The sequence below is a fragment of the Carlito syrichta genome, unplaced genomic scaffold (assembly GCF_000164805.1).
Source record: "Carlito syrichta isolate Samal-C Ts95f unplaced genomic scaffold, Tarsius_syrichta-2.0.1 Scaffold126413, whole genome shotgun sequence".
Lineage (NCBI taxonomy): Eukaryota > Metazoa > Chordata > Mammalia > Primates > Tarsiidae > Carlito > Carlito syrichta.
The window spans coordinates 60,224-85,422 of record NW_007070509.1 but is presented as its reverse complement, the minus strand read 5'-3'; the positions used below and the strand labels follow the sequence as shown (position 1 = coordinate 85,422).

The 25,199-nt window shown below is 42.3% G+C and overlaps 1 protein-coding gene across 1 annotated transcript in view; it reads left to right on the top strand.

Moving 5' to 3' along the window:
- The first annotated feature begins 6,562 nt into the window (after positions 1-6,562).
- The window catches only part of ADAR (adenosine deaminase, RNA specific), a 46,473-nt gene continuing 27,836 nt past the window's right edge, over positions 6,563-25,199 (top strand). Inside the window, exon 1 of the mRNA XM_021707797.1 lies at positions 6,563-6,622. The gene's annotated coding sequence lies outside the window, so the exon portion shown is untranslated. The remainder of the gene's footprint in view (positions 6,623-25,199) is intronic.

Genomic DNA, 25,199 nt, shown 5'->3' with positions numbered 1-25,199 from the left:
AAAGGACATTTTCTTTAAAAAGAAAACCTTGGAAGAGGGTACAAAAAAACCTCAGTTAATTAAAAAAAAGAAAAAGAAAAAGAGCACAGAAATATAGACAATGTAAAACAAAAATTTAGAAATAAAAAAGTAAGAGAGGATCAAAGTCCAAATATATCAAGAATCACAATACATATACATGGAACACAATTGAAAGCTACAAGACAGAAATAGTGCATTAGGACTTTTAAAAGTTCAGCTGTATGCATGAATACATGTGAAGCAAAAGAACTTAGAAAGGTTTAAAGTACAAGGACTGAAAATATTCCAAGCAAACAATCACTAAAAGAAAGCTGGTTTGGCTATGTTCCGATTAGACAAAACAGACTTTAAGACAACAGCATTAGAGGTATAGAAAGGGATAACTGCATCATGACATAAAATTTAACTCGTGAAAAATGATGTACTTCTAAACATATATGCATCTAATAAAATATGTTTAAAATAAGGAGAGCATAAATTGATAAAAACTGGGGAAGTTGACAAACCTGTCATTATATGGGAGATTTTTCAACATGTCTTTCTCTGTGACTGATAATTCAAGCAGAAAAAAATCAGCAAAGATACTAGATATTTGAACAATAAAATTAACAAGCTTGCACTAATGGTTATTTATCAGTTTTTCACCCAACAGTGAGAGAATACACATTTTTCTCAAGCTCTTATTCATTTACAAGGTTAGTTCATGAATTAGGCAATAAAGCAAATATCAACACATTTCAAAAGAAGTGTAACAAAAATTATGCTCTGATTCAATGCAAATATGTTAGAAGTTAAGCTCTCCATAGATTTAGAAATTAAAGAACATGTTTTTAAAATAACTAATGAGTCAAAGAAGAAATCAGGATAGGTGCAGTGGCTTATACGAGCACTTTGGGAGGCAGAGGCAAGAGGATTACCTGAGCCCAAGGGTTTGAGACCAGCCTAGGCAATTTGTCAAGACCTCCTCTCTACAATAAATAAAAAGAAAAAATTTAGCCAGGCATGGTGGTGCGTGCCTGTGGTTCTAACTACTTGGAAGGCTGAGGCTGAAGGGTCACCTGAGCCCAGCAGGTTGAGGCTGCAGTGGCCATGAGCAGGCCACTGCACTCCAGTCTGGGCGACAGAGTGAGATTCCAACTAAAAATAAATAAATAAATAAAATAAACAGGAAGAAGAAACCATATTTAAAATGACATTTTAGAACTGAATGATAATGAAAACATTCTGTCAAAACTTGTGGGATACAAAAAGCAGTGCTTCAAGGAAAATATATTGCCTTAGGTGTTTTTTTAATAAAAGAGAAAAAAATGACTGAAAATTAATGCACTAAATACACAACTTAAGAAATACAAAACACACATTCAAAATGTTCAGCTCAAAAATAGAAATAAAAAAACAACAGAATAAACTCAAAGAAAGTGGAAGGAACAAAATGAATTATAAGAGCAGAAACAGAGATAGAAAATGAAATAGAAAGCAAGGAATCAACAAGGCCAGAAGTTGGTTCTTTAAAACACTAAAAAAGGTTTTGGCCCCCTCCCCTACCTTGGGAGGTGAATCTCTCTTTCTCTCTCTCTCTAATTTACTTTTAAAACAAACTATATTTTCTAATCTAAAAAAAAAAAAACACTAAAAAAAATAAATAAAAATAAACCTCTGCAATGACTTATCTAAGAACAAAAGGAATGTTTTGGTAACTAATCAAATCCCAAATCTCAGTGTTTCTTTCTTTCTTGCTGTATATGTTGTCTGCAGGACCACTGTGACTGCTGGGCTCTCCTCCACATGTCTTCTTCATTCTGGGGTCCCCAGTCAAGGACATGACATTCTTATGGAAGAGAGAAAAGAACAAGAAAGCTAGTGAAACCCACATAATATATTTTATAGCTTCTGCTCAGATATGACATCATTGTGATCAAGCTTATTGACAACCAGGAGGGTATGCATTCTCCTCCCACAAGTGGCACTTCAAATCACATAGCAATAAGTGGAAATGTATAGTCCTTCTACAAGAAAGGGAGCAAATATTTGAGGAACAATAATACAGTCTGCTCTATTTGTAGCTATTCTTCCATTTTCATTTATTATATTACTTAGAGATTAAGAAGAAGAGAATACTATCAATAATAATGTAGGCCCATAAATTTAAAACCTTAGATGAAATGGAAAAAAATCCTATTACTTATTAAACTGACTCAAGGAGAAATAAAATACCTGAATAATCCCATAACTATTAAATAAATCAAAGCAGGAATTTAAAATCCTCCCACAAGGAAAATATCCAACCCAGACAGTTTTATGGATGAAATCCACTGAAACTTGAAGGGAACAATCATTCCAATCTTATTAAAATTCTTCCAGAGAACATAAAAAGAGGGAATATTATTTATATCATTCTATAAACCCTGAAACCCAAACAGATCACAGAATGAAAGAAGAAAATCACAAACCCATGTTTTTCATAAATACAAATGTAAACATTCTGTATAGAAAGTAAGCTGGGTACAATAGCATATACAATTGATACTTTATTATCAAGTTTTTATCCTAGGAATGTAAGAACAAATAGTTTAATATTAGGAAAACTATCAAGTCATTCATCATATTAATTTATTAAAGGGAGAGAAAAATTATATTAGCTAAATAAGCTGTAGAAGATTTTTTATTAAATTCAATCCAATTCTAGATTTTAAAATTACACTGAACTAGGAATAATTTGATAAAGGGGATTTACAGAAAGCCTACAAAAATATCATTCTAAATTTTTTCACCAAGAAATCTACAAAAATAATTCTAAATTGCCTTTTCAAAAATTAGGATAATCAAGAATGCCCACTATCACCATTTCCACTATCACCATTGTATTGGTACAATGTACTGCCCTTTCCGCCAAACTAGTATGACTTTGAGATAGATAAAAGGCAATAAGATCTGGATAGAAGAGGGGAAAATTGGCATTATTTTCAGATAATGGTTGTTTGCATAGAAAATCCAAAAGAATCAATAGACAAACATTAGAAAGAAAAATTTAACAAAGTGGCTGGATACAACATCAATATACAAAAATCAAATGTATTTCTATGGTAGCATAAAACAATATACTTATACAGCATAGTTATAAAAAACATCACTTACAATAATTACTAAATATCTGTGAATAAGCCCCCAAAAGATGTGCTAGATCTGGACACAGAGAATAATAAAAACCCAAATGAAAGACATTGATGAAGATCTAATTTTAAAAAAGAGTTATCCCTTGTTCATGGATTGGAAGACAGAATCACAAAATGTCAATTATCTTCAAATTTACCTAATGTTTATTATTCAATGCCATGTCAGCAGGTGTTGTTATAGTTGTTTTGTGTGTATGTGCAACTTGAGAGGATTGTTTTAAAATATGGAAAAATATGAATAAACAAAAGACCAAGAATAGCCAAAAAAGAAGATGAAAAATAAAAATATTTTTCACTACTGAATATCAAGACTTTTTATAAAGCTATAGTAATTAAACTGTGTGGTATTGATACCAATGTAGACAAATTTTTCAGTGGAATAGAATAGACAGCTCAGAAGAAAACCCATACATAACTGGAATGTTGATATATCTGAGGGGGACCCCAAAAAACACAGAATTTATTTACCAAAAAATGTGTATAATTCATGTTTAAACTTCAGTCACCTTCAAAGTACTTTCTGTTTGATGCAATACACCTACTGAGATTTTTTTCACTGCTCAAAACAGTTTTCAGACTTGTCAATTTGGATGCCTTTAGTTCTCCTACCATTTTTTGTTTCACCTCTTTCACATTTCCCTTTGAGGACTTTTCATCCCGAGAAACAAAAAGTAGTCACTTGGGGCAAGATTGGGTGGATGGGGAGGGTAGGACATGGGGATCATGCTGCTTTTGGTCAAACACTGCTGAACACTCAGTGCAGTGTAGGCAGGTGTGCTTGTCAATCACCCATCATGAAATGGGCAGAAGCATTGAAAGAATCACCAAAAAAATTCACTGAGCTGAATGCAGTCTCTCGCAACAATGCTAGCTGGTACACTGATGCTGATGGGTTCTTAGAACACTTACTTAGCAGGAGAAGCCTGTACTACAAGAGGCCAGTCCTTCAAAAAATAATTCTGTTTTTTGGGGGGGAATCTCTTTGTAACAAAGATGGGAAAAGTGGGGCTAGTCAACAAACAAAGCTGAGGGGAAAGGTTATTTGTATGCAAAAAAAAAAAAAATTAGATTCTTACCTTGCACCATACACAAAAATAAATCCCAGATAGAATAAAGATTTCAATGTCAAAAGCAAAACTAAATATTTTTAGAAGAAAGAGTAAGAGAATATTAGGGTGGGGGACAAAGAAAAACAGGATAAATGTCTATAAATTCTAAGTTAACATCTGTTTATCAAAACAGAAAGTGAAAGACAAGACATAAATGGAAGAATAAATTTGCAACACATATAACAGACAAAGAATTTGTGTACAAAGTTTATAAAGAATTCTGACAATCCACTAAGACAATGGCTAAAAGACATGAACTGACTTACATAAATGAACCCAAGATGGCCTCTGTATATGGGCCCCTACATTGTTTATTTCTTCACAAAAGGCTGAGATTAGCTCAAAAGCCTGTCAGCACCAAACTCAAATGTTTATACATCCAAGTGTTTTAAACATTGCCCAAAGAGCTGCTTGCCTGCTTTGTATACATCATGAAACTGGGCCCTACATCTGCTAGTTATAGATAAGATAAATCCTGTGGCTGTGAAGACCCCAACTTGCTCCTGCCCATGGGAATTTTCTGACCCAGAGACTTCCCATGGGCTGCTGAACAACATCACCTAGACATGCTAAGTCCACTCTCTTCTGGAAGTTTCCTTCCTTCCTCCCCTTTTCAATAATCTCCCTTCCCCCATCTCTGGATCTTCTGATGCAGTGAGTGACTTCCCCTACCCGCAAACTTGTCAAAGCTCACCGAAATAAAGTTTGTGTATGCTACTGCCACCTCCTGTTCATACATTTTTCCTTGCTCAGTCTTGAAATCCCTCAAATGCTCTACACTGACATTTCAGTGAAGAACTACACAGATGGCCAATAAATATATAAAAGAGGTGCTTAACCTCAGGAACATGCCAATAAGGCCAGGATGAAACACCATGTAACTCCCATTTCATTGGCTAAAATCAAGAAATCTGAGATGTTAGAGATAATGGATTTTGGTAGGAGTGTATACTGGCACAGATACTTGGATAAAAACTAGGCACTATCCTATGAATTTGAATACTGGCACACTGAAGTCATAGCAATTCCACTCCTTGGCAAATATATCCAAGAGAAATTTTTGTACAGGGGCACCAGAAGGCAATGCTCAAAACAGAACTATTGGAAACTGCACAAATGTTTGGCAACTGGAGAATGGATAAATAAATTATGGTCCATAATGGATTGTTATGTAGCAGTGAAAATGAACAAAATGTAACTTCACTCAGCAAGGATGAATCATAATAACGTATTTGTGAAGGAAAAAGTCCCAGGACACTAGATGAAAGTCTCAAATACACAAAAAAACTAGGAAAAAATAAAACCATATTGCTCGCCGGGCTCGGTGGCTCAGCCTGTAATCCTGCGCCTTTGGGAGGCTGAGGTGAGTGAATTGCCTAAGCTCGCGGGTTCAAGACCTGCCTGGGCAGCGAGACCTCATCTCTACAATAAATCAAAAAAATCAATCGGGCATGGTAGCACATGCCTGTAATTCCGGCTACTTGAAAGGCTGAGGCGGAAGGATCGCCGGAGCCCAGCCCTGCGGTGGCTGGGAGCGGCCACTGCACTCCAGTCTGGGCGACAGAGTGAGACTCCAACTCAAAACCCCCCCCAAAAAACAAAAAAACTATATTGCTCATTAATGCATACAAATGTGAAAATGTATAGCAAAGTAATAGCTGTGTAATACAAATTGAGGATGTGGGTTATTTCTGAGGGAGGTACTGGTAGAAGATGGGGACCACTTACAGTTAAAGTTACTTGGTAAAATTTTCGTTCTCAGGCGGAGTGTCAAGTTAAAGGACATGTTCATATTATTTTTAAAATGACTTAGTTTAACTTAATGTAAACGGGCCATCTAAGGACTACTGGTTCTAGTGCATTATTAACTAATTCTGTGGACTTGAGGGTCACTTTTTTAAAAAGAGTACAATACCTATATATCTTCTCAGGCTTTCTGGCCCAATTACATTATGGATGACCGAGAAGGAATTTAATCAAGGCCATGAGCAAAAATGTAGCATCCCAAACCCAAGTACCTACTCCCCACCCTGCCCACGACAACAGCATCAACAGATCATTAAAAACAAAACAACAAGAACAACAAGGAAGACTTAGCAACAAAACCCGGCTTTCCCAGGGCGCAAACAAAAGAGGAAGGAATCACGTGGTGCTTCCTCCCACACCCGGCGCGCCAGTGATGTCACCAATCTGCGACCAGACCATTGATTCCCGACTGAAGGTAGAGAGGGCTACGTGGTGGGGGCGGGCGGGGGGAGGGTCCCGGCGGCAGTGGCAACCCCTGGGGTCCGGCTGTGTCCCGAGGAATTACAGGACCCGGTAAGAGGCCTCCTCCTTCTCCGCGATCACCTGCGGCGACTGGATCTCCCGGCGCGTGCGGCCTCTCCAGGCTCTGGCGCTGCTGAAAGGGGAAGCGCGGGTGCGCCCCGACGGGGCGCTGAGGGTGGCCGCAGGGCCGGGTGGGGACGCGCTGGTGGGGGACAGTGACTGTGCTCGGCGGCCTTCCTGGAGGCGGGCGCCCAGGGCTGATGTGCTCGTATGCGTGTGTGCGCCGGTGTGTGGGCGGCAGAGGCTGCGCACGGATGCTCCGGCGCTGGCGCGGGCCGGGGCCCAACAGCTGGGTACCAGAGGCCCTTGTTTTCCTCTCGCCGCGCGGACTCCGTCGCCTCGGAGAATGACTCGAGAGCGAGGCGCCTGGGACTCGTCCTGGGACGCGCCTTCTGGCGCCTTCTCCCCCAAACTGCATAGGACCCGCGCCTGATCCCGGTGATAACATCCGCTGCCTGGCGTGACTCACGCGGGGAAGGCGTAGGCGGCCACCGTGGAGAGCCCACTGCAGGGTCACGGCCACCGCGCTCAACCTCCGTCTGGCCTGATTCAGGAGGCCCAGTTGCGTCACCTCCCTTTCCTTCATCAGTTTGGCTTGATTTGGGGCCCCCACTAGTGGGTAAGCCTCCCCGGATGTTGGTGTCAGAGTTTGGGAAACTTGTCTTCCAAAAAGGGATACCTGTTATTGGATTTTGAATGCTGTGTATGTGTGTGTGTGTGGGAGGGGTGTTGGGGGAGATCCAAGCACGCAGTTCGCTGAAGAAGCAGTCTAAGCTGCCACGGAAGGAGACGTGCACACAGAGGCCTGCACAGTGGCTTGATGCTAGCGAGGGAGGCAGAATTGCTAGAGCGGGTCATTGGGAGCTGAGAAGGCAGGAGCGTCAAACTGTGGGCAAGAGTGAGTGATGATGCCAACTTCTTTCTCTACCACAGAGGGCATGTTCCCGTCCTTTTAAAGATCCTGAAATATCTTGCTCATTATTTCATTATTTACAAACAGTTGAATGCTTGCCATGTGGGAGGCAGGGAAACAGACTGGAAAGGGGCGTGAACTTTGGAATCACCGTCTGCCACTTTGCAGCTGTTTGACATTGAGTTATTTCACCTCTCTACTCCTACTTGTGCTTATCTGCAAAATGAGGATCATTATAGCTACCTTCCAGGGTTTTCAGAATTTGAAATGTCTAGCTGTTATTAGTGAGGGCCCAGGACCCAGACACTTGAACTTGCTCCTTTGCTGAAAATTTGAGATGCTTGAGAAGTAGGGGATCTTTTTGCTATTTTGGATGTTTGCTATTCTGCCACGTATGATAAGCAGGCTGGATCTCAAAATTCATAATCTCTCTACTGTAGACCTCATAAAATTCTAAAACTGGAAAGCAGTTAAGATCTTACTTTATTAATTATGGCTTCTCTTTATTGAGCACTTGCTATGTGTCTGACACAGTGTCAAGCACTTTACATACACTAATTTATTTAATCCCTCCAGCAACCTAGTGCGATGAGTATTATCCCCATTTTACAGATGCAGAGGGCAAATCTTGGCCAAGGCCCCGGCACTAGTTAATGGCAAAGTTGGAACTGGAAACCAGGTCATCAGGCTATGTGGTTCGGGTCTTGTTCTTTCTCAGTGACTAGTGTCCTGACAATGTAAACTTTGTGTAGTACAGGAAGAGAGGCATAAGCAGAATTTAGAGGGCCAGCATTTGCTGCAAGAATAACATCTCTATTTGTCCAAGTGATACGTTATCTTTTATTTTACATTTTACCCAGCATTATCCAGATGTGAACCAAAATCTGGCCTTTTCACCAAGAGGAAAAGGAAAGGCTCGCAGGCACACACAGTGCTGGAATCGTGGGCACATAGTAGGTATTTGGTTAAATGCTAGTGAAAAAAGAACAAATACTGAGGCATTGTTATTTTCTGCCAGAAGGAGGCCCAGTGCTTACTACAAAGGCTCCTTAGGCTATTTTTATACTATAACACACTGTAAGATGAGCATCTTTCTGATTCATGGATTTAAAGATTTGAAGCTCTGTTTCAGACCAAGGCTGGTATTATCTGTGACCAACTGATTAGAGTTTTCATATATATGTGCAACGGAATCTGAGCTTTTAGGCTTCTGTAGTGATCTCTGGAGATCTAGCAATTTGTTTTGCTGTAACATCTGTTAGACTTGGACCTTAATGGGTACAACTGCTTGAGTTTTCTAGAAAGTACTGGATGGTTGTTTGGCATCAGAGATAAAGAGTCAAAAATATTAAGTTTGTCTCAAAAATATTTGGAAAAGTTCTGTGACTGATGTGTATTAGTAATAAAAACAGTCAACTAGTTTGAAACGGATGATATTCCTGGTGGTTTTGATCAGCTATTCTGTGTTACTTCCCTGTCTAAAGATGACTTAGGACTGTATGGAATATACAAGGCTTATATAACCCATTCATATAGACTGTGACTTTCACATACCCTGAGTTCCTCCCCAAGGAGCTCTAGTTGCTGTTTCTGTTCTCTCCCAAATGTCTTGAAACCACCTATTTCACCTTTTTTTAAAAATCAGACTTAATGGGAGTGGGAGTGATCCTGACTTCCATCCTCTCTTTCCCTCTGTGCTACCCCCCTTCCCTCTCTCTCTCTCTCACTCTCTCTCTCTCTCACTCTGAAACTCTTCCCCCAAAAGAGGGTATATTAATCTAGTTGTATATGGCAAAAAACCCAATGTAAACTAACTTAAGCTACAAAAGGGTTTTTCTTCCTTTTGATCGTGTAACTAGAAAGTCCAAAGGCGAGCTTCAGGCATGACTGGATCCTGGGGCTGAAATGATGTCATGAGGGCTTTCTTGGCCCTTTCTCTGCTCCTTTTTCTTATTACCCTCATTGTCTTCTGCTGCTTTCTCTACACATACTGAAAAAACTAACTATCAGCAGGCCCAAGCCTGTGACCATATGGCTCTCTTGGCATTATGAACTAATCTCTGGACAAGGGTATAGGGGTGCCATGATGGGACAGGCCTGCATCTCAGGCCATCTCCTGGGATGCCCCTCCTTAGCCACATGGGATGGGGAGGTGCTGAGGGACTAAGCAGGCAGAAACAGCAGGTGACTACTTCAGGTATGTGCGTGCACATGCATGTGCTTGCATGTGTGCTCATAGTTCACTTCTTTGAGGCTCTTCCAGAGCCTTCCAACTGGAATGGATCCAGGTGGTTTTGTTTGTATTCCATGGTGGCCCCTATCATGTGCTCTCTCTCTGTTCTGTAGCTTTGCAGCCACTGTGAGACTGTCCTTCCCCACTGCTTCACTGGCTGACCTTTTTAGATTCAGGCCATGCTTCTCCTCCCAGAAGCCTTCCTTGACACCTCCCTCAATGAGTGGGCAACCCTTCTCTCTGCTCACATCTGAGTACACCCCACTTGTTGATTTTATTTCTGTGTGATGATTGTCTGTTTACTGGTCAGTTCTCCACCTGACTGAGAGTCCTTTGAATCTGTAGCCTTTACCTCCCACCCTTAGCCAGCGTTATTTTTCTTCATAATGCTTATAACCAACTGACATTGTATATTTATTTGTTTATTCAATGTCTGTCTTAAGGAAAGGAAATTTGCTCTGTTATCAGAGGAAAGCAAAACTGCCCTATGTGTAGGATAGTGCCTGGCACATAGTATGTGCTCAATAAATGCTATTAAAGGAGCAAATGAAAATCTGCCCACAGTAAAAAAATGCTGGCATCATGTCAATGAGAATTCCAATCTGCGTAATAGATACAGTTCTCACTGGAAAGGTACTGTGGGTCATCACGGGAAGGCAGAAGCTCTTTCTCATGTGTGAACCTGCTGCAAATTCTACCCTGTGGGATATTTCACTACCTTCAAACCTTTCTGAACTTTGATAGGCTATGTATTAAGGGTTTCTCCATAATTTGAGGCTTTATCCTTAAAGTATTTACTTTTAAAACATTTACTTGAGCATTTAAAACGTGCCAGGCACTGTTCAAAGCCCTTTGTAAGTAACAGTTCATTTTTGGACTGGAGCTCCAGAACCAAGGGTTGTGAACTTTAAAATGTTTTTCTTTTTAAATAACAGAACGTTCAAGAAAGCCTACAAAAATATGATCTCCACTAAAAAAGTTTAAGAGAATCAAGACTTCCATCAAACCAGTCTGTGTCCCCCTCCAGCGGGAGAGCCACCAGCAACCTGAAAGCTCTCCTCCCTGACCTTCCCTTGGGCTTTTGCAGTCCAGGCTGGTGACTATGACATAGGCTGCCCGTCGTCCTCGTTTGGTTCTCACCCAGATGCAGCCATGCTCTGCCTCAGGCCATGTGGCAGAGCTGGATGGAGACCCAGTGGCCCAGAGCCCATTCCCTTCTTCGGTACAGGGGCTACTCCAAGCATCTTTCCTCAGCCCTCTCCCAGGGAGGACCCAATCCCATATCCTTATGCCCCTATAAAGCACATCCATCTTCCTGGTTACATGTTATTCCTTATCTCCTGGGAACCCTACCAAAGTCACTCCCACCCCCAAAGCACCAAAGGGAAAAAATGCCCCTTCTTTCTTTTAGCAACAAAAAAGTAGTTCTCATACAAACAGAGATTTGAGGTGACAGGAGTTACTCTTATCCCCACACTGACCCCACGCCCCTCTTTGAGGCTGTTTCCAGCCCAGCTGCAGCTCTCTGTTCTGAGTGCCTGCTCCTGATGTGCTTCCCGCAAAGTGTGCCCAGTCTCCACTGCCACCCACAGCACCTGGGCACTCCCCTACCCCACCATCCTTTCCGAACTGGGCTTTTAACTAAAAAAGGAAAATCTTCGCTAAATTGGAAATGGTGTTTCATTGCGGTTTTTAATTATGATTAAGTTTGAGCTCTTTTTACATATACTTGTTAGACATTTTTATTTCCACTTCTTAAAGTTCTCAGTATTTTGCCTATTCATTTATTGTGCTTAAGTCATTTTAAATAAATTATGCAAATGCTCTAAAAAACATATGTGCTCATTGAAAAAAAAACTGCATTTGCTATGAATATTCAGTTTACTGCTTGCTGTCTAATTTTGGCTTTATCGCTAAACATACAGAACTATTTTTCATTATTTTGTAGACAAAATTTATCCTTTTTTGGTTTATTCTTTTGCTTGTAAGCATAAAAATGTTTTTTCCTCATTCTGTATCCTAGTTATTTATGGTTTGCATTTTTACGTATAGTTTTAAAAAGCATATATTCAGTTGTATTCAGATTTTAACAAGATATTTGATGAAAATATAGTGTAATATTTTAAATAAAATCAGCTTTAATTAGACATGTTTTGTTTTACAGATGTTTGTATTACCACGCTTACATATTTTTCCTTTTTAAATAATTGATCAGAATAGTAAAGCTTGCTTCACAAAACTGAGATTCAAATGTATGTATAATTCTCATAATTTTAGTGTTCTTAGCATTTCCAAAATTTGCTGCATAAAAAGATATTTATATGTGGCTGTCTGGCTGAAAGACACACTGGGGCTGGCAAACAGTTTCTCAGCCAAAATAATGAGTGAAGCCTCTTCCGGTTCCCCTTCCTCACCACTTCCTTAACTCTTTTTATCGAGATGTAACTATGTGTACCTATATGCACAGGTTTTATGTGTACCTTTTAATGTATTTTGACAAAAATATATGCCTGTTTAATTATCATCCAGATCAAGAAATAAAACAGTTCCATGACCTGAGAAAGTTCCCCTGTTCCCCTATCTAGTCACCACAACCCCCCAAAGCCAATATTGTCCCAATGTCTATCACCATAGATTAGTTTTGCCTGTTCTATCAATGGAATGATACAATATGTGCGTTTGTGTGTGGCTTCCTTCAGTGAGGTTCAACCATGTTGCATGTGTCAGTATCCACTGTGTGAATATATTTCAAGTTGTTCTACTCATCACTTGATGGACATGTGGATTGGTCCAGTTTGGGCTTGTTAAGAGTAAAGTTCTGGGCAACCCTTTCGGGTCACCTCCCACTGTGGGAGCTTTTCTGTCCTCTCAATAAATCCTACTTAAAAAAAAGAAAGAAAGAAAAGAATAAAGCTTTAAGGCCGGGCACCATGGCTCATGCCTATAACCCAGCACTTTGGGAGGCCAAGGTGAGAAGATTACCTGAGCCCATGGGTTTGAGACCAGCCTGGGCAACTTGGCAAGACCTCATCTCTACAATAAATTTTAAAAAGTAGCCAGATGTAGTGTGCGTCTGTAGTTCCAGCTACTTGGAAGGCTGAGGCGGAAGGATCGCCTGAGCCCAATAGGTTGAGGCTGGGGTGGCCGTGAGTATGCCACTGCACTCCAGCCTGGGCAACAGAGTGAGACTCCAACTCAAAAAAAAGAGAATAAAGCTCTATAAACATTCCTTTTTTTCCTGGTTTTTTTTTTTATTGTAAAAAACACAACGTAAAATGTACCATCTTAAGCCATCTTTAAGTGTATAGTTCAGGAGTATTGAGTTTTTGTTTGTTTGTTTGTTTGTTTGAGTTGGAGTCTTACTCCATCTCCCAGGCTGGAGTGCAGTGACATGCTCAGCTCCGGCGATCCTTCCGCCTCAGCCTTCCAAGTCACCAGAACTACAGGTGTGTGCCACCAATCCGGCTAATTTTTTTTATTTATTGTAGAGATGAGATCTCACCAAGTTGTCCAGGCGGGTCTCAAACCCGTGGGCTCAGACAGTCCTCTCACATCAGCCTCCAAAAGTGCTAGGGATTATAGGCATGAACCACTGCACCCAGCTTATTAACTTTTATTTCTTATTTTGAGGATGATACATGCTTTATTATTTTTTTTTAAAAACTTGAAAATTGTATAATGCTGTTAGAAAATGAGTAAAATCGCCAGGCTCAGTGGCTCAGCCTGTAATCCTGCGCTTTGGGAGGCCAAGGTGAGTGAATGGCCTGAGCCTGCGGGTTCAAGACCCACCTGGACAAATTGGCGAGACCTCATCTCTACAATAAATCAAAAAAACTAGCTGGGTATGGTAACGCACGCCTTTAGTTCCAGCTACTTGGAAGGCTGAGGCGGAAAGATCGCCGGAGCCCAGTAGGTTGAGGCTGCGGTGGCTGGGAGTGTGCCACTACACTCCAGTCTGGGCGACAGAGTGAGACTCCAACTCAGCGCTGTGTTGGTTACCCACAGGTAGGGCAGCTCCTGTGTTGCTTGATTCAGCAAGTTAGCAGTGTTCCAGCCCTGTACTTTGCCATCCTCAGGACATCACTTACATACTCACAGCAAGGAGCTCTTGTTTCCAAAGTCCCTGGCAGACTTTTAGTGGTTTGCTGGCCACATTTGGCCATGTATCACATGTATCATTGGCAAGAGGAGTGGAATCCCATAAACTGGGTTAGACTAGACTAATCAAGAACCTTCTCCTTGTCTGAAGAGGGGGCCTGACCTTCTCGGAGGAAAGTGGACAGCATCAGGGCTCTCAGGAAGAAGGCAGCTTCCAAGATAGGTGGCCAGTACTGTCCGCTGTGTACTTGTTTTTCAAGCTACAGTTGCTTGCTGTTTATAATTTTATATTCTTTCCACTTATTTTGAAATTAACATCTCCCATGGCATTAGTTCTTTGTGACTATCACTTTAATGTAGTATATAGTTTTATGACTGTACCAGACTCTACTTAACTGTGTCTCCAGTTTTGGACATTAACAGTGTGTTCAGTGTTTTGCTATTATAAGTAATGCTATAGTGAACATGTGTGTTCATGCTAAATTTCAAATTCTCTTCCTCAAGGTTCATTTTTATGAGTTGCATTATTGATTACATTGCTAATTATGTCATGAAATGGCTACATTCTTTTTTTTTCCTTCTAGAAAGCAGGATTTATTGAGAGGACAGAAAAGCTCCCACAGTAGGAGGGGACCTGAGGGGGTTGCCCAAAATGGCTTCATTCTTAATAATAATGATTGTTGATTATTAACAGAAGTTATGAACATAATTTAAGGCTTTTGACACACATTGTCCAATTGCTGTAAAAAAGTTGAACCTATCAGTTTAGTTTTGTCACCAGTATGAGTGCCTGATTCTCCTCTTTTCCTCGTTTTTTTCTTTTCTGCCTCGTCTCCTTTCATTTGATAATTTATGTATATTCATTTAACAAATATTTGTTGAGCACCTTCTGTAACCAAGGCACTCTCTTGAGTCGTGGGAGCAGAAGACTGTTATTGTTCAGGCGAGACAGACATGATTAATCAAATGTATAGTGATGAGGTTATGAAGATATCCACCTAGGATTATGGGTACTTCACAGTTTATATGTACTGGAGGAGAAAACAGTGTGTGATTTGGCTTTTTCTTTTTTCTTTTTTTGAGCTGGAGTCTTACTCTGTCACCCAGGCTGAAGTACAGTGGCATACTCACGGCCACCCCAGTGTCGACCTACTGGGCTCAGGCGATCCTTCCGCCTCAGTCTTCCAAGTAGCCGGAACTACAGGTGCGCGCTACCATGCTCAGCTAATTTTTGGTTTTTATTGTAGAAATGAGGTCTTGCCAAGTTCCCCAGGCTGTGCTTGAACCTGTGGGTTCAGGCAGTCCTCTCACCTCGGCCTCCAAAATTGCTGGGGATTACAGGCTTGAGCCATCGTGCCCGGGCGATTTGGGTTTTTCAAGACTGCAAGACTACTGTGTGGCTGCCTGGCAGACAGGATGGAAAGTGCTTTTTGTGAAGTCTGGTGAGTGTGGGCCAGGCCTGGGGTGGGGGTGTACCGGAGACCTTATTAGGGACTTGGACCTTTATCCTAAAAGTAATGGGTAGCTTGGGAAGAGCTTAAAGAAAGGAGGAGGCAGTGACCTAGTCAGATGTGAGAACGTTTTGGAGGGGGCCAGGGTGAATACCTAGAATCCAAGATTAGATCATGAAGGTAGCTGTGGAATGCCCAACTAGCACTAAGTAATCTCATTTTTAATTGCTAATTTTATGAATGAAACCGTAAATCGCATTACATTTTCATGTCTTTATTAGAGTGATTGACAATTTTCCCAAGTGTTTGACAGGCATTTGCACTTCCTTTTTGGTGAACTCCCTGTTTATTGACTGCAGTTGTAGTGGTGGCAGCTGTGTGATGCCTGCGAGCACACACTCAGGAGCCAAAGTGCTTGCGTCTGGTCCTCCTCTGCCAGTTACCAGCTGTGTAACCTTGGGAACTTCAGACTTTGTTCTGCCTCAGTTTCCTCTTCTGTAACATGGGGACAACAATAATGTACCTCTCACATAAAGTGACTGTGAGGATTAAACGAAACCTCAGTACTTTCCCATCTGTTGCATATGTGCAGACCATCTTACCCAGGTGTCTGAGCTTAATACATACATATGTACATGTTAACTCTGTCCTGCATATGTGACTGATTCCTATGTGTTTTCATGTGTTTATTGATTTATATTTTTAAAACTCTATTATGAACACTTTCAAATATCATGCCACTTTTATCAGCAATGAACAGTTATTGGTATTCTCCTTTGTGATCTTGTCCATTGCTGTGAAACTGATCAAGTTATACACTGACTGTGTGTGTGTGTGTGTGTGTGTGTGTGTGTGTGTGTGTGTGTGTGTGTATGTGTTTTAGAGATAGGGTGTCTCTCTGATGCCCAGGCTGGAGGGTGTGATCATAGCTCACTGTAACCTTAAATTCCTTGGGCTCAAGTGATCCTCCCACCTCAGCCTCCTGAGTAGCTGAGACATGCCATTGTGCATGGCTAATTTTTCTAATTTTTGTAAAGTTGGAGTCTTGGGCAACCCACTCAGGTCCCCTCCCACTGAGGGAGCTTTTCTGTCCACTTAATAAATCCTGCTGTAAAAAAAAAAAGATGGAGTCTCACTATGTTGCCTAGGCTGTCTCAAACTCCTAGCGCAAGCAGTACTCCCACCTCAGCCTTCCAAAATGCTGGGATTACAGACATGAGCCACTACACCTGGACTGTTTTGTAGTGTTTTTACTTAAAGCTTTTTTTTTTTTACATTTAATCTTTTAATACATTTGCAATTTGTTATGGTTTATTAATATAAAGCAAGACAAATTTTTTTTTCTAATTAGCCCACCAATTGGCCCAGCTCCATCTGTTGAATAATCCCTCCTTCCTTGCTACTGCTTTTGACTCCTTATCACGTGTGCATTTCTGCACACACTGAGTCTGTTTGGGGGAATGTGCTGCTTTTCTGTTAGTAGCTCTACTCTTGTTTATACCAGTCCTGCCTTGATTTAATTAACGTAGCTGTCTTCTTTTAAAAAATATTTTGGGCTGGTCTCAGTGGCTCAGCCTGTAATCCCAGCACTTTGGGAGAAGTGTTTGAGACCAGCCCCAGCAACTTGGTGAGACCTTGTCTCTACAGTAAATTAAAAAATTAGCCAGGCATGATAGCTCGCGCCTATAGTTCTGGCTACTTGGAAGACTGAGGTGGAAGGATCGCCAGAGCCCAGCAGGTTGCCGCTGGCGTGGCCGTGAGTGTGTCACTGCACTCCAACCTGGGCAACAGAGTGAGACTCCAACTCAAAAAAAAAAAAGTTGGCCATTCTCGCATGTTTGTTCTTGCACTTGAACTTCAGATTAATCATTTTGTCAGGTATTCACTCCTTACTGCCCCAACCTCACAGAATTTGCAATAACCTGGTATTTAATTTGGCATTAATTAACATTCATAAACTATTCATCCCTCACGTTCAGGACTGGTATAGCCTTCACTTAAGATATATATTCCTCAACAGAGTTTTGTCATTTCCACATGTAAGCTCTTCACATTTCTCAGGATTATTCCTAGATCTTTTGTTAATGTTTTATTTGCTATTAAGAATATACTGTTAGCCAGGCACATTGGCTCACACCTATAATCCCAGCATTTTGGGAGGCTGAGGCAAGAGGATTGCCTGAGCCCATGGGTTTGAGACCAGCCTGGGCAACATGGCAAGACCCCATCTCTACAGTAAAAAAAGAGCCAGGCATGGTGGCGCATGCCTGTAGTTCCAGCTACTTGGGAAGGCTGAGGCGGAAGGATCACCTCAGCTCAGTGGGTCGAGACTGAGGTAGCCATGAGCGTGCCAATGCACTCCAACCTGGTTGACAGAGTGAAATTCCGACTCAAAAAACAAAATAAAACAAAAAATAAAACGAGTATCCTGTTGTATCCTACATAGAGGGAATCTATTGTGTTTTGTATATTTCTCTCATAGCAGCCATTTCCTTGACTGGTGTTGGTTCTAAGTGTTTTTCCATTAATCTCTCTTGGATCAGCTGGGAATATGATGGCATGTCTGCAAATAATGTTTTTCTTTCCTTTTTAATAATTTAGCTCTGATTTCTGTTTTGTATTATAGAATATGTAAGAATCTCCAATTTGTGGAAAACATTTAATATGTATGTTAAATACCATATTTCTTTGATCCTAAGACCATTGAGCATAAGAACATGCTATTAAATTGAGGACAGGTTTGAGGCACTATGTTATATGAACACTTGTTTTGCAATTCATATTGCAATGTCAGAAATATTGAGATGTGAAAAACTGCGTGATAATGGTAGCATTTTTTATTTTTCATTTTAGTAGTAATGTCTAACTGTTCTATTATTTTATTTATTATTATTATTACTATTTTTTGAGTCAGGGTCTCACTGTGCTGCCCAGGCTGAGTACAGTGGCACAATTGCAACTCACTGCAACCTTGACCGTCTAGGCTCGGGCTATCCTTCCATCTCAGTCTCCTTAATAGCTAGGACTTCATGAACATACCACCACACCTGGCTAATTTTTTATTTTTATTTTTTTGTAGAGACAGGGTCTTGCCATGTTGCTCAGGCTGGTCTCAAATTCCTGGGCTCAAGCAATCCTCACACCTCGGCCTCCCTTACAGGTGTGAGCTACCATGCCCAGCCCTTAACTGTTCTATTCTAAATACAATATTGGTCCTTGATTTATGATAACCTTTGTTATATTAAAAAAATATCCCCCCTCACTGCTACCCCTGCCCTTCCCCCTCATTTCCTAAACAAGGAAACTATTTCAGTGTGTGACGGAGTGAGACTCCAACTCAAAAAAAAAAAGCCTGGCTCGGTGGCTCAGCCTGAAATCCCAGCATTTTGGGAGGCCAAGGCTAGTGGATTGCCTGAGCCCGCAGGTTCGAGATCAGCCCTGACAACTTGGTGACACCTTGTCTCTTCAATAAATCAAAAATTAGCCAGACCTGGTAGCACGTGCCTGTAGTTCCGGCTACTTGGAAGGCTGAGGCAGAAGGATTGCCGGAGCCCAGCAGGTCGACTCTGGAGTGACCGTGAGTGTCCCACTGCACTACACCCTGGGCGACAGAGTGAAACTCCAACTCAAAAAAATAAAAAATTAGCCAGGCTTGGTGGGATGCACCTGTAGTCCCAGCTACTCAGGAGGCTGAGGTGGAAGGATCACTTGAGCCCGGGACATGGAAGCTGCCATGAGCCATGATTGTGCCACTGTACTCCAGCCTGGACAACAGAGTGAGACCCCAACTTAAAATGTGTGTGTGTGTGTGTGTGTGTGTGTGTGTGTGTGTGTGAGTGTAAATGAGCCTTCCTAAAAAAAAATAAAATCAGATAAAACAAAAAGGTCTAATTCTGCTGGATGGCAATAAGAAGGCTGTTTGGCTCAACCAAAAAGTGAACATTGTGGCTGTGTGCACATATGTCTGTGGCAGCCAGTCTGCTTTAGGCTTTGGCCTTGAAAGCCCTGGCTGGCCGAGCGAGGTCCCTGGGAGTCCTGAACTTGGAGCTCCTAGTTTGCACTGCCCGCAAGGATGCTGTATGAGTTTGCTGTGATAATTTGCTACAAACTGGGTGACTTAAAACAATAGAACTTTATTCTCCCACAGTTCTAAAGGCCAGAAACCTGCAGTCAGTATCACTGGGCCATGTCGGCAGGACTGCGCTCCCTCTGCAGGCTCTAGGGAAGAACCCATTCCTTGCTCTCCCAGCTTCTGGCGGCTGCCTGCGTGGCTTGTCTTGTGGCCACATCACTCTAGTCTTCACGGCCAGCATCTTCAAATCATTCTAGCCTGTCTTCTCATGGCCTTCTCTCTGTGTGTGTAGATGGAGATTTTTTTGAACTTGTCAGTACTGAAGGAAATGCTTTTAAAGATAAGTTAGAAATGGCACAACCTTCTTAATTTCCTTCAGAAAGAAGAAAGACTGTAGACACCCGGAAATGGCTCTCTGTCAATTCCAAGAAAATCAGCCCACTGAAAGTCAGTTCTACAAAGCCCCTCTCTCTTGCTCCCTCGCTCCCCCATTTTCCTCCTCAGTCTCCAGCTCCAGCTCCCTCCAGCAGCAGGGAGACAGCAGAGCACACTTCCTCTAAATTCTGTTAAGAAGATGGAATACAAACTGGTCAATTAAGACTAGGGAGCTTTAAGAGAAAAGTAAATTGAGCATATTGGTTGTTTTGTAAGTTAGTTATTCAGGGCATTGACCATTTGGCAAGTTGGCTTTCTACAAACTGACCATTAGTGAAATCCACCTGCTTCCCCTGGAAGCATTGCAGTTTTGGGTAGAGGCTGCCTCTGAGCCTGCCTGGGAAAGGACTGCACTTGTTGCCTCTGCTTTCTACAAGCCTTGGAGATGGGGCATTGCCCTTGCAGGAAGCTGGGACTGAGCCCAGCCACTCACAGGATAGATCTTGGGGGAAAAGAGAATGGAAGATTCCCCCTTTGGGCTCCAATTCAGTAGAATCCAAATGTACGCCAATAACTGAGCCTCTGTGCTGGCCAGAAATGAGTCGAGCGCAGAGCATGAGAACCATCTAGCATAGGAGAGGCGTTGAAGAGTGTCAGGACTGAATTCATAGAACCACAAGTTGTACAGGGTCACCTTGGGGGGTGGTTATGAGACTAGATGTATATTTACTAGTTATCTGTACATGCAGAATATTCCACAAAGGCTTATTAGCCATTATTAGTAGACCATTTTGACATTATTGCTAATGTAGCTTTATTAAATGGTTATACTTAGACAATGCTGGCACATCTAGATCATAAATACCACTTTTTCTTTCTTATTGGATAACTTACTGGATTGGATGCAAACACTTAACTGCTCTTAGAGACCTCTTCTGGAGGGTACCTGAAGCATTTCTTGCTTTCTTGTAACTTTAAAATTCAGTTCTGGTCATTAACAATAGACTATTATTACATCAGCATATAAACCTCTGCAGAGCCATACTCAGCCAGGGGCAACTCACTCTTCTCTACCAAAAGCCTTGCAGGTGTCAAAGCAAGTGGGGTTATTGTGGAAGGACACCATGGATTTTGGAAATTAATGCTGAGAGGGTAGTAGCTGCTTTAGTGGAATAAAAAAAATCAAATGTTAAAAACAGAAGAGAAACAACAGCAAAAGGAGGGCAATAAATTTGTACCTAGCAACTCTGTGAATTGCTTATGTATTTTCTAAGAGTTAGGATAAGAACATGCGTCTGTTTATGTGCATATTCTGTTCTAAAAACAATGTCCTGGTACTTAAAAATAACTCAGTAACTTATTTCTTTGATAATATGTTACGTGTTGTTTAAGTAGCATACGTTCCCAGGCATTTCTGTTGCAGTATCACTCTATGAGCAAATATTGGCATTTGAGGTGTCTGCTTTACAGTAGGGAGATAGATGTTCCAACTGGATGCAGCCCATATGTGTAGTAAAGTCTGGTTATAGGAAATTATAGACTAAAAGACTTGTGGGAAATATGCATCCCTCCATGCAGTAAGGTTAAATGGAAGCGCCACAACAAAGGAAATTAAGTTACAAAGCCAGACTAACATTTATAGTTAAAAATAAGAATAGCAGGGATTGGACTATAAAACCAACTCAGTAGCCCTGGTCATCACATGTCCTTCATGTAACTGGGAGGTCCAGCCCCCGAAGGCACCTCTGGAGTCGAGCTTGGCAGTGTTGTGTGGAAGCCAGGCTTCTGGGAATACTGAGGGGCCCAGAAAACTCTTTTTTATGAATACTTTACTGTAGACAGTAACTCTTTTTTTTTTTTGAGTCAGAGTCTCACTCTGTTGTGTAGGCTGGAGTGCAGTATCATAATCATGATGACCACAGCTCACAACAGCCTCGACCTCCTGGGCTCAAGCGATCCCTTCCACCTCAGCTTCTTGAGTAGCTGGGCCTACAGGCACATGCCACCATGTCAGGCTAATTTAAAAATTTTTTTTTATTATAGATGTGAGGCCTTGCTATGTTTCCCAGGCTGGTCTAGAACTCCTGAGCTCAAGAAGGAGTGCTTGACCTGGCTCAACTTCGGCCTCCCAAAGTGCTGGGATTACAGGCATGAACCACCATGCCCACAGACTGTAACTCTTAATCATTAGGTAGCTATTAATAAGTAGTCCTAGGTGGTATGTACAAATGCATGGTCACTTCACAGCCCAGCAAGAGGCACTCACAGGCCCTTGGGGAGGTGAGCCATTCTTTAGAGGAAGAGCTCCTGCCTCAGGAGAGGACTAGCACCTGTGTGGTAGTGGTGTGTTTATGCACAGGGAAAACATGGGAAGGGTAGGCAGCAATTGATTGACAATGGGTGATTTTTACTGTGTTTCCTTGTCTGTATTTTCTGCAATGAACCTATTACTTTTAGTTAAATTTTTTTTTTTAGTCAGAATCTCACTCAGTTGCCCTGGCTAGAGTGCAGTGGCATGCTCACAGCAACCCCAGCGATGACCTGCTGGGCTCAGGCGATCCTTCTGCCTCAGCTTTCCAAGTAGCCGGAACTACAGGTGCATACTACCACGCCTGGCTAATTTTTTGATTTATCGTAGAGACGAGGTCTTACCATGTTGCCCAGGCTGGTCTTGAACCTTTGGGAGGCTGGCTTGAGCCACCGCACCGGGCCTTAGTTAATTTTTTAAAGAGCTCCAATTCATCAATTCCCTACAATAGAACAGCACAAAATATGTCGCCACCTCACAACCAGGGGGTAGTTAACACAATTACTGAGGGGGAAGAGATGAAACGTTTATGAATACGACTGTCTGCAGTTACTTGAGCTGCTAAGATTAAATGACAATAGCAGTTCTTCTTTCAAGGCATAAACTGACCCTCTGTTTACGAAAGGTCACCGCTTCCCTGCGCATCCTATGTTAGATTAACTGAGATTGGGGAGCAACCCAGCAGCCTCTCCTGCATGGTGGTTGTAATGAAAGCTTTTCTGGATCATTTCTGAAGAAGGGTTAAAGGCTTTCAGACTGTTGAGCCTGAAGACAAGAAAACAGAGGTAAGACATAACCCTTGTTACATGCAGCAAAGAATTTGGGAAATGGCCTGGAATTGTAGCCGGAAGAGTTTGTTGTGGTTCTTGTTTGTTTTAACCTTTTAAAATTGTGAAATATGGTATATTTATACAGAAATGTGAGCATACATGTATAACATTGAATTGTTGGAAAGCAAACATATATATGTAGCCACTACCCAGTTCAAGAACTAGAACCTCACCAGCACCCAGAATATTCTTTCCCAGTTAAAACTCCCTTCTTCCTCCCTAGGGATAACTAACCACCATCCCGTCTTTTCTGTGGAGTATACTATAGTTCAGTTTTATCTGGCATGGGACTTTATGTACATGGGACCATATAGTATGTGTGTGGCTTTGCTCGTTCAATATCATGTTCAAGTAATTACCCACTTTGCTATCTGTGGTTATGGACCCTTCATTTTTGTTGCTGTATAGGATTCCATCATAGGCATATGTCACTGTTTATTGATCCATTTTACTTTTGATGGACATTTGAGTTGTTTCCAGTTTCTGAGCTATTACAAATAATGTACTTCTTGGGACATGTATGGTCATTTCTGTCCTAGATAATGGCAAACAGGTTTCCTGCCATGATTGAGAGGTGCTCTGCGTCCTTGCTTCCATCTGGTCTGACAGATGGTTAATGTTGTCTGTCTGGTGAATGGACAGTAACTCACTGTGGCTTCACTGTGCATTTCTCCGATGTAATGTGGTTGAGAACCTTTTCACATGTTTGATATTTTTTATCTCTTCCTGTGAAGTTCCCTTTCCGCTGTTTTTCTGTTTTACCTACTGAGTGCTCTGTTACTCATTCAACTGACCAACCCTCTGAAGGTCACTGTGCAGGGGAACTACAGGTTGTGTAAAAACATGGATGTGTAAAAACATGCCCCCTGACCCTGAGGAGAAGACAACTCTAAAGACAAGTAATACAAGTAATACACAATATTATGGTGATTGTTGAGGCATCCAGACTGACAGCTGAAGAATGGAGCCCTTATTTGTATAGTATCCTCAGTGTGCAACACAGTATCTGGCACATAATTAGGTGCTTGGTAGAGTTTTGTTAAATGACTGAATGCGGCATATTGGGCTGCACGTGCTCTCTTAGGGTAAGTGCCGTGTTACCAGAGGCACAGAATAAGGAACAACAGATGGCATCTGCTGTGAGGGAAGGCCTCCCTAAGAGGCAATATTTGAAGCAGATTTTGAAAGACTGCTTCACCAGAAGCAGAGGAAGAAGTACATTCTAGGCCAAGGGACAGAATGTGCAAAAGTGCAGAGGAAGCAGCACAGCCTACAAGAGAACGTGAACTTGGTGACTGACCCTTAGAATGGACGGTGGAGAGGGGAAAGGGCGTGGAGAGGGGAAAGGGCGTCAGCTGGTGATGGTACTGTGAAGAGACTGCTTTGTAATCTCATAAGCAGTGGGGGTGAAAATTAAGATGAAACACTGAGAAAGACGTTCTCACAGGTGAGGGGGAGGGGCTGTCGAACACTGGAATTGATTTGTATAATCTTTTCCTGGATATCTTGAACAAAATCAGGCAGTTAGATAATAAACCTGACCGTGAAATAAATTTAGTTATTTCCCCTCTAGAGCAAAAGTTGTCTTTTCAAAAGTAATGGTGTAACTTGAGCGAGTAGCGCTGAAGAGTAAGCTTTCCGCTGTCAGACCCGGAGCAAGCAGCAGCGTGGCCTTAGTGGAACCAGTTTCTACACTGTCCACTCCTAGAGCTGTTGTGAAGGTGAAGGGAGAAAATACTTGGAAGGTGCTTAACCCTTGCCTGGTGGGTGGTTCTAGAACGTAGGTTGTAAGTTGTTCACTGCTGCTGTTACCAATATCTTGCTGTTTCTTTACGGGCTGGCATCCTCTCTGTGGAGACCTGCGCTTTGGAGCCACACGGCCACAGCCACGCAGGCCGGGGAGAGGGAGGACGAGCCCCCCCCCCCCCCCGTGTCCCGGCGCTGAGACCCGCCTAGCGCCTGTTTTCCCTTCTCGGGTGCATCCCGGAAGGGGAGCCGGGGGCCCAGCGCCGGTGGCCGCCTCCTGCAACAGGAGCACCTTCCGCAGCTCTGATGCAAGGGAGAGACTCGGCTCGCAATCGCCAAACCCCTCCTCTTTGGCCAAACTTTCCGAAGGGGAAGTCTTTCCGAGGAAACGAAAGCGAAACTGAACCGGAGCCATCTTGGGCCCAGCGCGCGGGCGCGGCGTTTTCCCTCCCGACTCCTCGGGCCCCTCCAGGGCGGCGTGGGGCGGCCGGGCAGGAGCACGCGGGCGGCGATGCCTCGGGGACGCCATGGACCCGCGCCAG